Raw genomic sequence first — 14437 nt, 5'->3', positions numbered from 1 at the left:
GCTGGGCGGCTTTCCTCACGGGCGCACTCCTTGCACGTGGGGCTCCCCCACGCGGGGGACACCCTTGCGTGGCACGGCACTCCTTGCGTGCATCAGCACTGCGCATGGCCAGCTCCACACGGGTCAAGGAGGCCCAGGGTTTGAACCGCGGACCTCCCATATGGTAGACGGACGCCCTAACCACTGGGCCAAAGTCCGTTTCCCTGGTTTTTATGTCATATCTTTTTTAGTTTGTTTCTCTTCTCTTTCACTGCAATTGCTTTTTCTATATAGTTCTTTTGTGACATATCTGATTGATCCCATTTTCATTTCTGTGTATTTTTAAAATACTTTCTTTGTGGTTTCCTTGGAGGTTATATTACACAACCTACATCTATAAGCTACTATGTTGAAAAGATACCAACTTAGTTTCACTAGCCATATATGTTCTTTATTCTCATATTCCTCTGTTTTCCCTCTTTATGTTGTTTTTATCTGACCTTACACTTAATATTTTGCATGTCCATTATGAGGAAATATGCCTTTTTCTAAATAAATTATATTCTGGCTCTTATAGGTATTAAAAAGTAGAATTATATATTGATGATACAGTACTACTGGGTTTTACATTCATGCTGTTAAGTTACCCTTACTGATAATATTCATTTGTTCACATCACTCCAAGCCCCTCTCCCCTGTCTTTTCCTTTCAACCTGCAGAACTCCCTTTAGTAATTCTTGTAATGGCAGGTCTTTTGTTGATGAAGTATCTCAGTTTCTATTTATCTGTGAATATTTTTAACTCTCTTCATTTTTGAAGGACAAGTATTGCTGGGTAAGAATTTTTGGCTGGCAGTTTTTCTCTATCAGTATCTTAAATATGACTTCTTCTCACCTACACGTTTTTTTTTTTTTTTAAGATTTATTTATTTATTTCTCTCCCCTTTCCCCCCTACCCCAGTTGTCTGTTCTCTGTGTCTATTTGCTGTGTCTTCTTTGTCCGCTTCTGTTGTTGTCAGCGGCACGGGAATCTGTGTTTCTTCTTGTTGCGTCATCTTGTCGTGTCACCTCTCCGTGTGTGCAGTGCCATTCTTGGGCAAGCCACACTCTTTCGTGCTGGGCGGCTCTCCTTATGGGGCGCACTCTTTGCGCGTGGGGCTCTCCTATGCAGGGGACATCCCTGCGTGGCATGGCACTCCTTGCGTGCATCAGCACTGCGCGTGGGCCAGCTGCACACGGGTCCAGGAGGCCCCGGGTTTGAACTGCGGATCTCTCATGTGGTAAACGGACGCCCTAACCACTGGACCAAGTCCGCCGCTCCTACATGGTTTTGATGAGAAATCAGAACTTAGCCTTTTTTTTAATGTTAGACATTTCATTAATTCAGTTGTTATAACAATTCAAAACATATTTCCCTTAAAAAGAGGAGTGATATAGGGGCATTTTCAGTAATTAGAGTTGTCCTGAATGATATTGTAGGGACAGATGCAGGACATTATATATCCTGCCATAACCCACTGAATGGACTGGAAGAGAATATAAACTACAACATAAACTGTAACCCGTGCTGTGTAACAGTACTCCAAAATGTATTCATCAAATGCAGTGAATGTACCACACTAATGAAAGAAGTTGTTGATGTGGGAGGAGTGGGGGTTGTGGGGAGTGGAGTATATGAGAACCTCTTATATCTTTTAATGTAACATTATGTGTGATTTATGTATCTTTTTTAAAAAAGATAATAAATGAAAAAGAAACATTTCCCTTAATAATCCAGCTTCAAATATTAAGCACAAATATTAACAGAACTATAAGGAAGAATTAATGTCACTATCATATTGTGAGGATTTAACATAGTTCTCTCAGTAAATGACAGATGAAATAGACAAAGATTTATTTAAAATATAGAAGATTTAAGCAAATCAGTCATTCTTGATCTAAAATACGCATATTGAAAAATGTATCCAAGAACTGAATAATACATGTTTCTTAAAGCACACATGTAACTTTTTTCTTGTATTCTGCCTTTGTTTTTTAAAATACATTTTTTATTTTTTTAAAGGATACTTTAGATTACATAAATGTTACACAAAATATAAGGAATTCCCATATGCCCCATTCCCTACACCTCCCACACTTTCCCACATTAACAGCATACTTCATTGTTGTGGTGTATTTGTTACAATTGGTCAACATATACTGAAGCATTGCCACTAACCATGGATTATAGTTTACACTGTCACCCACACAATTTTGTAAGTTATGGCCTGTAACCGTCATTGCAGCATCATGGAGGACAATTCCAGTGCCTCGAAAATACCCCCATATTACACCTATTTCTATCTCTTCCTCCCTACAGAATCTGTGGTGGCCACTGCCTCTACATCAATGATGAAAGTTCTTCCATTGCTAAAATAACATCTGTAGTAGAATAATAGTAAGTCTACTTTAGTCCATAGTTCAATCCCCAGTCTTTAGGATTTGGGGATGGTGATGGCCACTCTGCCTTATTCAAAGGGGGCTTAGATCCCTTGGGGCACATAGATGGAACTATCTTTCTTGCAATTACAAACTCTCTCTGTTCCTTGGGATGGGAGTTGTCCATCATTTTGTTCTTGTTAGTTGTCCTGGGTGAATCCAATGAACTGGCGAGTAGGTGTTGTAACTCTGCTAAGATGTAGGACCCAACTAACTACTATCGGTTCAAATAAAAGGGGAAGAAGAGCCATGTATAGGGAAACCACAAATGAGTCCAACTCTGTCACACTCGGGAGCATAAATTCCAGTTAGGCCTGCTGGCAGGGTGCCAAACTCCTGAGCTGTCTGCCCTTCCTATAGTGTCTGGATTTCTCTAGAGCCCTCAGGAGCCCAGCTATTTGAGGCAGTATTTACTGTGGCAGTCACTGAGATCCTGCTGGGATGTGCATAAGTGTAACCTCTGGAATGACCTCCCTACTCACTTTGAAATCTCTTAGCCACAAAAACTCATTTGTATTTACCTTTTCCTCATTTTGGTCAAGGTGTTTTTCCAGGTGCGTTGCTAGTTGGCACTTGGTAATAATCCCTCGGTCCCACAGAGTCTTATCCCCTGGAGTCATGTCCCATGCCAGGGGGAAGGTAGTGCCTTTATATGCTGAGTTTGGCTTAGAGAGAGGCCACTTTTGAGCAATAAGGAGACCTTCAATCATCACTGTCAAGGGCCCATCGCAGTGGTCCGTTCTCCTTCACTAGGCACTACACCTATACTCTGGGATTCTTGCTGTCCCATGAGAGAATGTGGCAGAGCTCCCCAGGATCAGAATTTTATATTCTTCCATTTATTGTGTGGTTGTCCACTCACCGTGACAATGCCCATGAATACCTGAACACATTCATATGCCTTAGAGGTATGTCCTAGGTGAACCTCCCTCCCATGTATCCCCCATCACCAGCACCCCTCACCAGTGATCCTCCCCTGCCGCAGTTGTGACCCTTCTGTGAGCCAAACCTCTCCAAAAATGAAGCCAACAAAATAATCAAGTAAAATTAATAAGAAAATGAAATAATATTGAGAGTTTTAAAAACAAATAAAATACAAAGCATTTTTTAAAAATTTGAAATAATAAATTTTTAGCCATTGTCTTTCATCACTGTAAGCACTGTTGTTTTGTATATACAGTGACATCTTCTTCCATATATTCCCCCAGTATCTTATTTTTTTCATTTTATCTTCAAAGAAGCTTTAGGTTACAGAAAAATCAAATACAGAATATAGGGGATTAGGAAATGGTTTCATAAACTTTACACCCAAAGCACCAGCAGCAAAAGAAAAAATAGATAAATAGGACCGCCTCAAAATTCAAAACTCTTACATTTTAAAGGAATTTGTCAAGAAAGTGAAAAGGCAGCCTACTCAGTGGGAGAAAATATTTGGTAACCACCTAGCCAGTAGGGGCCTAATATCCAGCATATAGAAAGAAATCCTTCATTCAAAAATAAAAAGACAACCCATTTAAAAAATGGGCAAGTGATTTGAACAGACGCTTCTCCAAAGAAGAAATACAGGTAGCTAAAAAACACATGTAAAGATGCTCAACATCACTAGCTCTATTAGTCAGCCAAGGGGGTACTGATGCAAAGAACCAGAACTCTATTGGCTTTTATAAAGGATATTTATTTGGGGTTTAAGCTTACAATCACAAGACCCTGAAGAGTCCAACTCAAAGTACCATAAGAGGTACTTTCTCACCCAAAGTCTGTTGCCACATGTTGATGGAAGATGGCAGGCAGTGTCTGCAAGGGTTCAGCCTTCATTCTTCCTCTTAAGGCTCTGTGGTCCATTTTCTTCTGATCTTAGCTGTAGGCTGGCATGAGGCTTGTTACTCTCGCCAGTGCTCATTTCTTTCCAGGCTCAGGTTCTCTGCTCATTCCACAAGGTCATCTCTCGTCCCAGGGCCATGTCTGTGGAGCACTTTCTCTTCCTGCCTATCGCTTCTGTGTTCTACTTCACTGTGTATTTACTTCCCTGTCTTTGATTTTGCATCTGTTTATATAGCCCATGGCTACAGGCAAGCTGTAGGCAGGGACTCAAAGCAAGTCCCCTAATAACGTGGTCAAATGAAAGCCCTAATCTTGATTTTAAAAAGTGAAACCTCTGAGTCTAATATAATCTAATACACCCAGAGGTACAGATCAGTTTACAGACATAATCCAATATCTATTTTTAGAATTCATAAACAATACCAAACTGCCACACTAGCAGTTAGGGAAATGCAAATCACAACTACAGTGAGACCATTTTACACCCATTAGACTGGTAGCTATTAAAAAAACAGGACTCCAAGTGTTGGAGAGGATGTGTGGAAGAAAGGGAACCCTTGTCCATTGCTGGTGGGAATGTAAAATGATGCAGCCACTGTGAAGGACAGTTTGGTGGTTCCTCAGAAAGCTAACTATAGAACTGCCATATGATCCAGCAGTCCCACTGCTGGGTATATATCCAGAACTTAGTTTTATTGAGGATCCCATGTATATGATGAATTGCTTTTTTCTTGCTGGTTTCAGAATTCTCTTTGTTTTTGGCATTTGCCATTCTAATTAGTATGTGTCTCAGGGTAAGTCTATTAGGATTTATTCTGTTTGGAGGATGTTGCACTTTGTAGACATCTATGTTGATGTATTTCATAAGAGTTGGGAAGTTTTTGGCCATTATTTCCCTCAGATATTCTTCCTGCATCATTTCCCTTGTCTCTCCTTCCCAGACATCCATGATGTTTATGTTTGTGCACTTCATGCCACCACTCAGATTCCTGAGACACTCCTCAATTTTTTTCTAATATTTTCTCTGCCTCTTCTTCTAACGTGTGATTTCAATTGTCCTATCTTCTAGTTTTCCAATTCTTTCTCTACCTGTTCAAATCTGCTGCTGTATGCCTTAGTGTAATTTTTTTAAAGATTTATTTATTTATTTCTCCTCCCCCAATCCCCCTACCCAGTTATCTGTTCTCTATGTCTATTTGCTGCGTTCTTCTTCTTTCTTCAAAAGATTTATTTATTTATTTCTCTCCCCCCCCACCTCCACCCCCGCCCCCACCCCCACCCCAGTTGTCTGTTCTCTGTGTCTATTTGCTGTGTCTTCTTTATCCACATCTGTTATTGTCAGCGGCATGGGAATCTGTGTTGCGTCATTTTGTTGTGTCAGCTCTCCGTGTGGGCGGCGCCATTCTTGGGCAGGCTTCACTTTCTTTCGCACTGGGCAGCTCTCGTTACGGGGCACACTCCTGGCGTGTGGGGCTCCCCTACGCGGGGGACATCCCTGCGTGGCACAGCACTCCTTGCGCTCATCAGCACTGCACATGGGCCAGCTCCACACGGGTCAAGGAGGCCCAGGGTTTGAACTGCGGACCTCCCATGTCGTAGACGGACACCCTGACCATTGGGCCAAGTCCGCTTCCCGCATCTTCTTCTTTGTCCGCTTCTGTTGTTGTCAGCGGCGCAGGAACCTCTCTCTTTGTTGCGTCATCTTGTGTCAGGTCTCCATGTGGACAGTGCCATTCTTGGGCAGGCTGCACTTTCTTTCGCGCTGGGCGGCTCTCCTTACGGGGCGCACTCCTTGCGCGTGGGGCTCCCCTACACGGGGGACACCCCTGCATGGCACGGCACTCCTTGCGTGCATTAGTACTGCGCATGGGCCAGCTCCACACAGGTCAAGGAGGCCCAGGGTTTGAACCGCGGACCTCCCATGTGGTAGACAGACGCCCTATCCACTGGGCCAAGTCCGCTTCCCCTTAGTGTATTTTTAATAACTATTATTGTGCCTTTCATCCCTATAATTTGTTATGTTTCTTTTTACACTTTAAAATTATTCTTTATCCTCACACATTGTCCTCTTAACATCTTTTACCTCTGTATCCATATTTTCCTTTATCTCCCTGAATTGATTTAGGAGATTTGTTTGAACTTCTTTACTTATTCCAAATTCTGTGTCTCCTCTGAAGTTTTAATTTGTTCCCTTCACTCTGGGCCATATCTTCCTGTTATTTATTATGGTAGTAATTTTTTTTGTTGATGTATAGACATCTGATTCTCTTGATGGGTTTACTCTGAAGCTCTGTTTCTTCCTCTAGTCCAGGGTTTTATTGTTCATTGGCTTTATGTTAAGACTCTTCTTTGATGCTTGGTTCTACTTGTTCTAGATCTTTAGACTATCCTGTGTTTTACTGATCAGATTTTTCTCCGCTTTTCTTCGTCTGATTCTTGCTTTGGATATGATTAAAATTTTTAAGTTTGCAATTTTTTTGTGATCATTTCACCTACAAGAGAATGCTTCTTTTCCTCTACTCCTTCTCCAGGAATCTTGATCTTTTCTGTTTGTTCTCATACAGGAATTTTCTCCCTAATTCCTATGACGTGTTTAAATTCTTTCCCTCACTCAATGCTCCGTTTTCTCTTACACTTTCATTCTGGGACCCTTCTATCTTATAGCAGTTCAGTCGAACAATCTCCCCTTCTTTTTTCTTTTTCTTTTCTTTTTTTTTGCTCTGTGAGATATTTCTGCCTCTGGTTTCTTCCCTGTTAGGATGTCCTGTCCCAGGGAGCCAGGTAGAGTCAATCCAGAAATGTGGGTCATTCAAGAAAATTATGTTTTGCATTTAGTGGTCTTGCCAACAGAAACTGGATTTCATGAGTGCACTACTAGCCAGCCATTCTTCTGCAGTCTACTCTGCACCCCCATACTGGGACATAGCACTTCTCAGCAGCTAGTGTTCCACTCTGGGTCTCTGCAGACTTGGGTCCCTGTGTTTTTACGCTTGGGGTTCTAACTCATTACTGTTTGGAGGATGTTGCTGTGAGTGGCTCTAGAGTCTATGTCCATGTAGGAGGGGCCCAGGCCACTGCCTCTGAGTGACTTCCAAACTGCATAGGACTGAGTAACAGGGAAGGCAATGGTAGGGCAGGGAAATTTGCTACCTGATATTTTTCTTTTTCTTCGATTCAGTGTTTGTGGAGTCCTTCTCCAGTTTCTACTGTCCTCCAGAATTCAAAGCAAGGTGGGTTTTGTCCTTTTATTTGCAGAATCTCTGGCAGATTTTTTCAAGAAACGTTTACGTTACCTTCACTACAACTCTATCTTGATTTTGTGTTTGTTATTCTTTTGCTTTCCTTTATAGTTTTCCACTTGTATGCATTTTAAACTTCATTTAGAATTTTATTTTTTAAAGATTTTTTTTAAAATTTATATCTCTTCCCTTCCCTTTCCCCCTCATTGTCTGCTCTCTGTGTCCATTCGCTGTACGTTCTTCTGTGTCCGCTTGTGTTCTGGTCAGCGGCACGAGGAACCTATGTCTCTTTTTGTTGCGTCATCTTGCTACATCAGCTCTCCGTGTATGTGGCGCAACTCCTGGGCAGGCTGCACTTTTTTCATGCAGGGTGGCTCTCCTTGCAGGGCGCACTCCTTGCCCATGGGGCACCCCTACGCAGGGGACACCCCTGCATGCATGGCACTCCTTGTGTGCATCAGCACTGCATGTGGGCCAGCTCACCACACGGGTCAGGAGGCCCTGGGTTTGAGCCTTGGACCTTGCATATGGTAGGCAGATGGTCTATCAGTTGAGCCAAATCCACTTCCCTTCATTTAGAATTACACCATAATTAGATTTTTTCATCCAGCCTTATGTTTGTGAAAGTCATCCATGATATGTTTGTTCCCATATATTTTATTTCACTCATATATATTTTATTAGGAGTACAGCACAATATATTTAACTACCCTACTGATGATGGATATCTGAGTTGTTTTTAGATTTTAGTTAATTTTAGCCTGATATATATATTTATATATATATATAAATTATATATATATATTTTTATATATATATATAAACATCCTTTTACTTTCGTAATTCTGTGCCTGATATATATATTTATATACATATATATAAATTATATATGTGTATATATATAAAAACATCCTTTTACTTTCTTGATTCTCTGCCCTTGGTGCATCTTTTAAGTATCATACTGCAGTATAGGTGTTGGATACCTGTATTGTTGGGTTTTTTTGATCTTTAAATTTTGTTGGGAAAGCATCCTTCTTCCTGGTCTCCCCTCCCCAATGTTTTTCCTTCTCTGGAAGTAATAGATGGGACAGAAAACATTTCCTAGCTCAAGCACCTAGTGGGAGAGCAGACAGGAGTACCCCCACACAACAGCACCCTAAGTGGCACAAGATATTAACAACAACAACAAAAAAATCACCTCTCAGAGGAAACAGGTAAAGGAACTTGCCCAGATCAGCTTTAGCACTGGGTGTGAGGGAAAAAGTCTCTCACTGCTTTGACCCTGATATGTAGCCACAGTCCACAGCAACTAAGTATTTTGAAAAACTGTAGGCCAAAAATTTTGGAGGTTGGTAGAACCACAGATGCCTGGAAGAAAAAGATGTAAATCTTTGAAGAAACTCATCTTCAAGGTTCTCATTTCTCAAATCTCACAGATTGTGGAGGTCACATTAAAAAAGAATCACAGGCAGCAGACTTGGCCCAGTGGTTAGGGTGTCCGTCTACCACATGGGAGGTCCACGGTTCAAACCCTGGACCTCCTTGACCCGTGTGCAACTGGCCCATGCGCAGTGCTGATGCGTGCAGGGAGTGCCGGCTACGCAGGGGGGAGCCCCATGGGCAGGGAGTGCGCCCTGTAGGAAGAGCCGCCCAGCACGAGGGAAAGTGCAGCCTGCCCAGGAGTGGTGCCGCACACACGGAGAACTGACACAAGATGACACAACAAAAAGAAACAGATTCCTGTGCCGCTGACAACAACAGAAGCGGACAGAGAGGACGCAGCAAATGGACACAGAGAGCAGACAACTGGGGTGGGGGGGGGAGAGGGCAAGGGGAGGGGAGAGAGAAATAAATAAGTAAATAAATAAATAAATAAATCTATCTTAAAGAATCACCAAAAAAAAACTGAAATAGCACATTGAATTTTGAAACTCCACAGAGACTAAAGATACTGTAATTATCCAATTCAAGTAAAATATTTGTATTTTATATGTTTGAAGAATTAAAAGAGTAACGAAAGTGAGGCTGAAGAATAAACAATCCGTGAAAATGACTAGGTAGTCAACAAAAAGAGTCCAGAAATAGAAAAATAAAACTCAGTGGATGGTTCAGAGTAGATGTAGACCAAAAAAAATTATTAGTGAGATGGAAGATCAATCAATCTAGAAATTGCCTAGAATGCAGCAGTGGGAGACAAAGGTGGAAAAAAACAGAACAAGGCTAGGAAACAGAAAAAAGTGAGACAGTCTAACATATGCTTGGTAATAGTGCCTGAAGGAGGAAGGAGAAAGGGAGAGACGTAATTCTCAAGGATATATTGGCAGAGAGTTTTCCAGAATTAGAAAGATACAAATCCTTAGATTTAATATCCCAAACCAGACAAATGAGGAATTGAAGCATAACACAGTAAAACCAGAGTATAATAAAGACAAAAAAGGTCTTAAAAGAAGACAGAGAGAAAACCGAGACTAATTCTCAACATCAAGAAGAAAGAAAAACGGTGGACTAATATCTTCATGGTGTTGAGACAAAATAGTGGTTAAACTGAAATCATATACCCCAAAAAACTATCTCTCAAGAGTGAAGATAAAATTAAGCAGTTTTGTGCGATCATTGTGAACTTGCACCATGGCTTACAACAGTTAGGGCTAAAAAGTGCAGAAGGTAATGGTGCAACCCTTCAGCCTCATCTTCAGATATTTGTAAAATAGATCCCAGATTCAGGTGTGCTTCTATGAGCAAGTAAATATACGGATAAAGGGGTGTATTATTGGTTTTGATGAGTACATGAACCTCATATTATTAATAGATGATGAAGAAGAGATTCATTCTAAAACAAAGTCAAAAAAACAGCTGGGTCAGGTCATGCTAAAAGGAGATAATATTCCTCTGCTACAAAGTGTTTCCAACTAGAAATGAAGTGACAAGTTGTTGAGAAGTCAGTGTTTTTTTTAGGTGTCCCTTGTTGGAAGTATAGTTCTAAACAATTGTTCATATTGTTTTTGATCACCCTTATATTATTAGCAGGTCACAGTAAATGCTGTGGGGTTGTATTTATTTTTTTAAAAAGATAAAATTAAGATATTTTCAAATAACCAAATGCTGAAACAGTTTCCCATCAGTTGATCCTCACCATAAAATGTGTCTCAGGAAGAAGGATGACCTAAGAAAATGTCACTGCTACATGTTCTTTTTGCAGAAGCAAGTAAGGGTGAGATTTCTCTGTGACCTCACTCCTCTGTCCCGACTAGAAGTTTGTAATGTCATTGGATTTCACTATCATCTTGGCTTTATAAGGTCTATAATGGTCAGATGCTCTTGGCTATAGCAACATGTGGTCAGAGTTTCAAGTTGCTTAGAAAGTAACTTCTGCAGAGAGAGGACTCATGGTCAGTTTTCCCTGTTAGAAAAGGGAAATCTTTACCTGGATAGCAGCATAGGGACGTAAAGCCTTCTTTGGTAGAGTGGCCTAAACAGGGAAAAATCATTTGCTGTTCAAATTCATTCTCCAGATGCTTGAGCCCCTAAATGTGGAAGGCACTTTCTGAATATTAGAATAAAGGGATGGAATGATGCTTAGGACATGGGCATGGCCTCTGGTCTCAGGAGTTTATGATCTGCTTGGAAAGATGAATACAGGCACTCTGTAAGTGTGAGGACAGCATGGGCAAGGACGTGGAAGCAAGGAGAGCATGTTAGCAGGAATGTGAATCGGCCCCTTTTAATGAGGTGGAGAGTTTGTACACAGATGGGGTTTGGTGGGGGCGCCCTTAACTCCCACTTTATCTTTGAAGGTAACTTGGTCATAATAAGCCTGGATTCTAACAGTGTGCAGAAAAGTGGTTGTCCTGATGCTTCTTATCTGCCAAAGGACTGACAAAGCAAACTACCAGAAATCTGTTGACTTTTATAAAGGGGATTTATTTGGGCTAAAAGTTTACAGTTTCAATGCCATGAATAGTCCAAACAGAGACACCATGAGAGGTGCCTTCTCACCAAAGTTAGCTTCTGTTGATCCTGAAGTGTTGCCACATGGTGAAGCAAGATGGCTACTGATCTCTGCCCAGGTTTCTCCTTCCCCTGAGGGCTCACCCTTTCCTCTTGAGCTCCATGGGCCCAGCCTCATGAGAGTTTATGCTTAGTGATCTTGTAGTCCTCGCTCTCATGGTACAAGGCTTATTTCTTTCTGGGCCTCCTATGTTAGTCTCAGCTGTTCTTCTCTCTTCCTAAATTCAGCTGCAAGCTATCAGGCAAATGGCTCATCTCTCCTTGGGGCCTCAGCTATTTAAGCCTTTTCCTTTCTGTCACATAGCAAGATAAAAAATGACAGAGCTCTCTCTTCCTATGTGTGTCTGTGTGAGTGTCTGTTTATATCAGACCCGGCAAGGGGGTGGGGACTCATCCTGAATCAAGACCACTGACATCAAAAGCCCAAAGCAGTCTTATCAAATCATCTAATCAAAGCCCCCTCAGCTGAATTTAATGCAATCAAAGGGTATCACACCCAGAGGAATAGATTAGTTTACAAACATAATCTTTGTGGGATTCATGAAATAATCTCAAACTGCCACACTTCTCCACATACCACATCAGCCTTCAAAGATATTGTGGCTCTACCATTCAGTGAGTGACTAGGGTCTACTATGGCACCTATTCTTTAGATCCCTTAGTACTTGGAACGAATCTGTAATCCTCATCTTGGCAAATCCCTCTGGATTACATCAATCCCCTTTGCTCTAGTGCCCATCTGATTCATTCCACCAACCCCACGAAGACAGCAACTGATGATAATTTATGACTGGCCCTTGTTCTATTCATGAAGTTTATCCTGTAGAAGGTGATGCTTGTTCAGCTTTATTCACACAGTGAAGTTACCTGCCATTTGGAGATTATCTGGATCTGCTATGTTCACTTAGAATAATTCTTCCATCCAAAATTCAGGCTTTCTTGACCCATTCTCTGTCCCCATCCAGTCACCAGATGTTTATTGATCCACCTGCTAACCGCCTGCTGACTTGCCCTCAGATCAGTTCACAGTGGTACTCTAACCTCTCAGAATCCCTACTGAACTGTCTATCTGGCAGTCCTGGGTGTCCCCCACCCCCTTGCTGTCAATTCTGTATGCATGCCATTTGGGAACTGAGGGAGCCTCAGATATGTAAACAAGACCTTTTTTTCTGATCATGTTTCTCTGCTCTCTTGACAATTCTGGGTTCAAACTGGATTAGGGCATTCCTACCCTGTCCAGCATTCTCCTCACAGTATCCCAGATGCGGAGTAGGACAAGAACCCCCTCTGCCTTGGCATTACTCACATCCCATGTAACTCAGTTTGTCCTTCATTTCTTCCATGGCCCTGAGAAGGTTAACCCACGTGTGAAATTATCTCTGCATTCTCTCAACCCTGCTTTTCCCCCTTTTTTTTTCACCATAAATATAAAGGTTTATTTCTGTCCTCTTGTGTTCCATTGGTCTATATTTCTGTCCTTACATCAGTGCTTCACTATCTTGATTTCTGTGGTTTTATAGTAAGACTTGAAATTGAATGAGAGCCCAGCACTCCTAGACAACAAAATGTCTGGTTCGTGGATAGAAGGATCAAGTTTGTAGCCGTGGAAGAGAGCAAAGTGGAATAGTCCACCAGTGGATTGTCTCCATATGCTCAGAGGTTCCAAGATTTTGGTTTCTCTAACTCAGCTGACCTCATTTAGATCTGTGAACCAAACATGCCTATGCAAGAGTGTGGGGAACAGAGAAGAAAATGCTGTTTCCCTTCATGATAGAGAAGGTTCCATGGTGGAGGTAAAAGAAGTTGGTTGTTACAGAAGACAGAAGAGAATGCCATAGACACCAGAGTTCTTAGAGATGGACTGATAGACTGATCAACAAACAGCTGCACAGGCAGAGAGAGTTCATTATGTCCTTTGCCTTGTTGTTTATGTTTCCTTTTCCCCACACTTTCTGCACTTATGACCTATGTTTCACATTTTATGATCTAGTTTTATAAATTTAGCATTGTTTTATGTGGACTTTTCCATGTGTTCACATAGCCCAACAACTATTTTTAACATCTATGCATCAGTATCTGCGTAGTTTAAGCATTTTCACGGATCATGTCAATTATTTCCAGTTATTTCTTGCTATATATAATACAATTTAAACCATATTTTTACAAAGAGTTTTTTGAGTCTTGGTTCCAAAACTGGAATTATGGGGTCATTATATAATTATTTCTCTGTATCTTTTTCATATTGCCAGGTTGTTCTTTAGAAAGATTTTATTAATGTACAGTGCCTCCAGCTCCACCAACAGTTGTTTTATGACCTTTATTTTTTTCTCTCATTTTATCAATATGAAGCATTACCTCACTGCTGTTTTATCATCTTAAACTAAACATTGTACCAAATGTCTGTTTGCTATTTGTAATTTTTCTCATGGGAATGCTGTTCATATCCTCTGCCCATTAGTGCTGTAGAAATTGGGTAGTCACCTTCAACTTTGTATAGTTGTTAAATGTATTAAATAGCTTGGTTTTTAAAATTAGTTTAATTGGTTTGTTTCAATCTTATTTAGTAACTCTTTAGCAAATAAAAATATATGGGGTATGTGATGTGTCATATGAATCTGAGCATATTTTCCCCCATAGTTATATGCAGCCCATAAAGTCAGGTTTGAGCTGTCACGGTAATGGGCAGGTACTCTCCCCAGGAGTGCTTCCCCCCAGAAATGCTGCAGGTGGATGGGGTAGAGTGCTTGCTATCATGCTGTAGCTGGGGGTATAGTAGAGAGACTGGAGTTGAGAACAGAAAAATAATAATCCATGATAAATTTGTCAAGGCATATCAAGAAATGAGCTGGAAATCAAAATTAGGCAAGCATGGAATGAAAATACTCTTTCTCTGGTTGGCCAGGGCTTTCCTAG

At 41.1% G+C, this 14437-nt stretch overlaps 1 protein-coding gene across 9 annotated transcripts in view; it reads left to right on the top strand.

Moving 5' to 3' along the window:
• The window catches only part of HMGN3 (high mobility group nucleosomal binding domain 3), a 63333-nt gene that overhangs the window by 37658 nt on the left and 11238 nt on the right, over window positions 1-14437 (top strand). The window lies entirely within an intron of this gene.

This window comes from Dasypus novemcinctus, chromosome 11, assembly GCF_030445035.2.
Source record: "Dasypus novemcinctus isolate mDasNov1 chromosome 11, mDasNov1.1.hap2, whole genome shotgun sequence".
Taxonomy (NCBI): Eukaryota; Metazoa; Chordata; class Mammalia; order Cingulata; family Dasypodidae; genus Dasypus; species Dasypus novemcinctus.
Note: the sequence above shows the minus strand (reverse complement) of the source record. Positions and strands in the feature narration are given on the sequence as shown.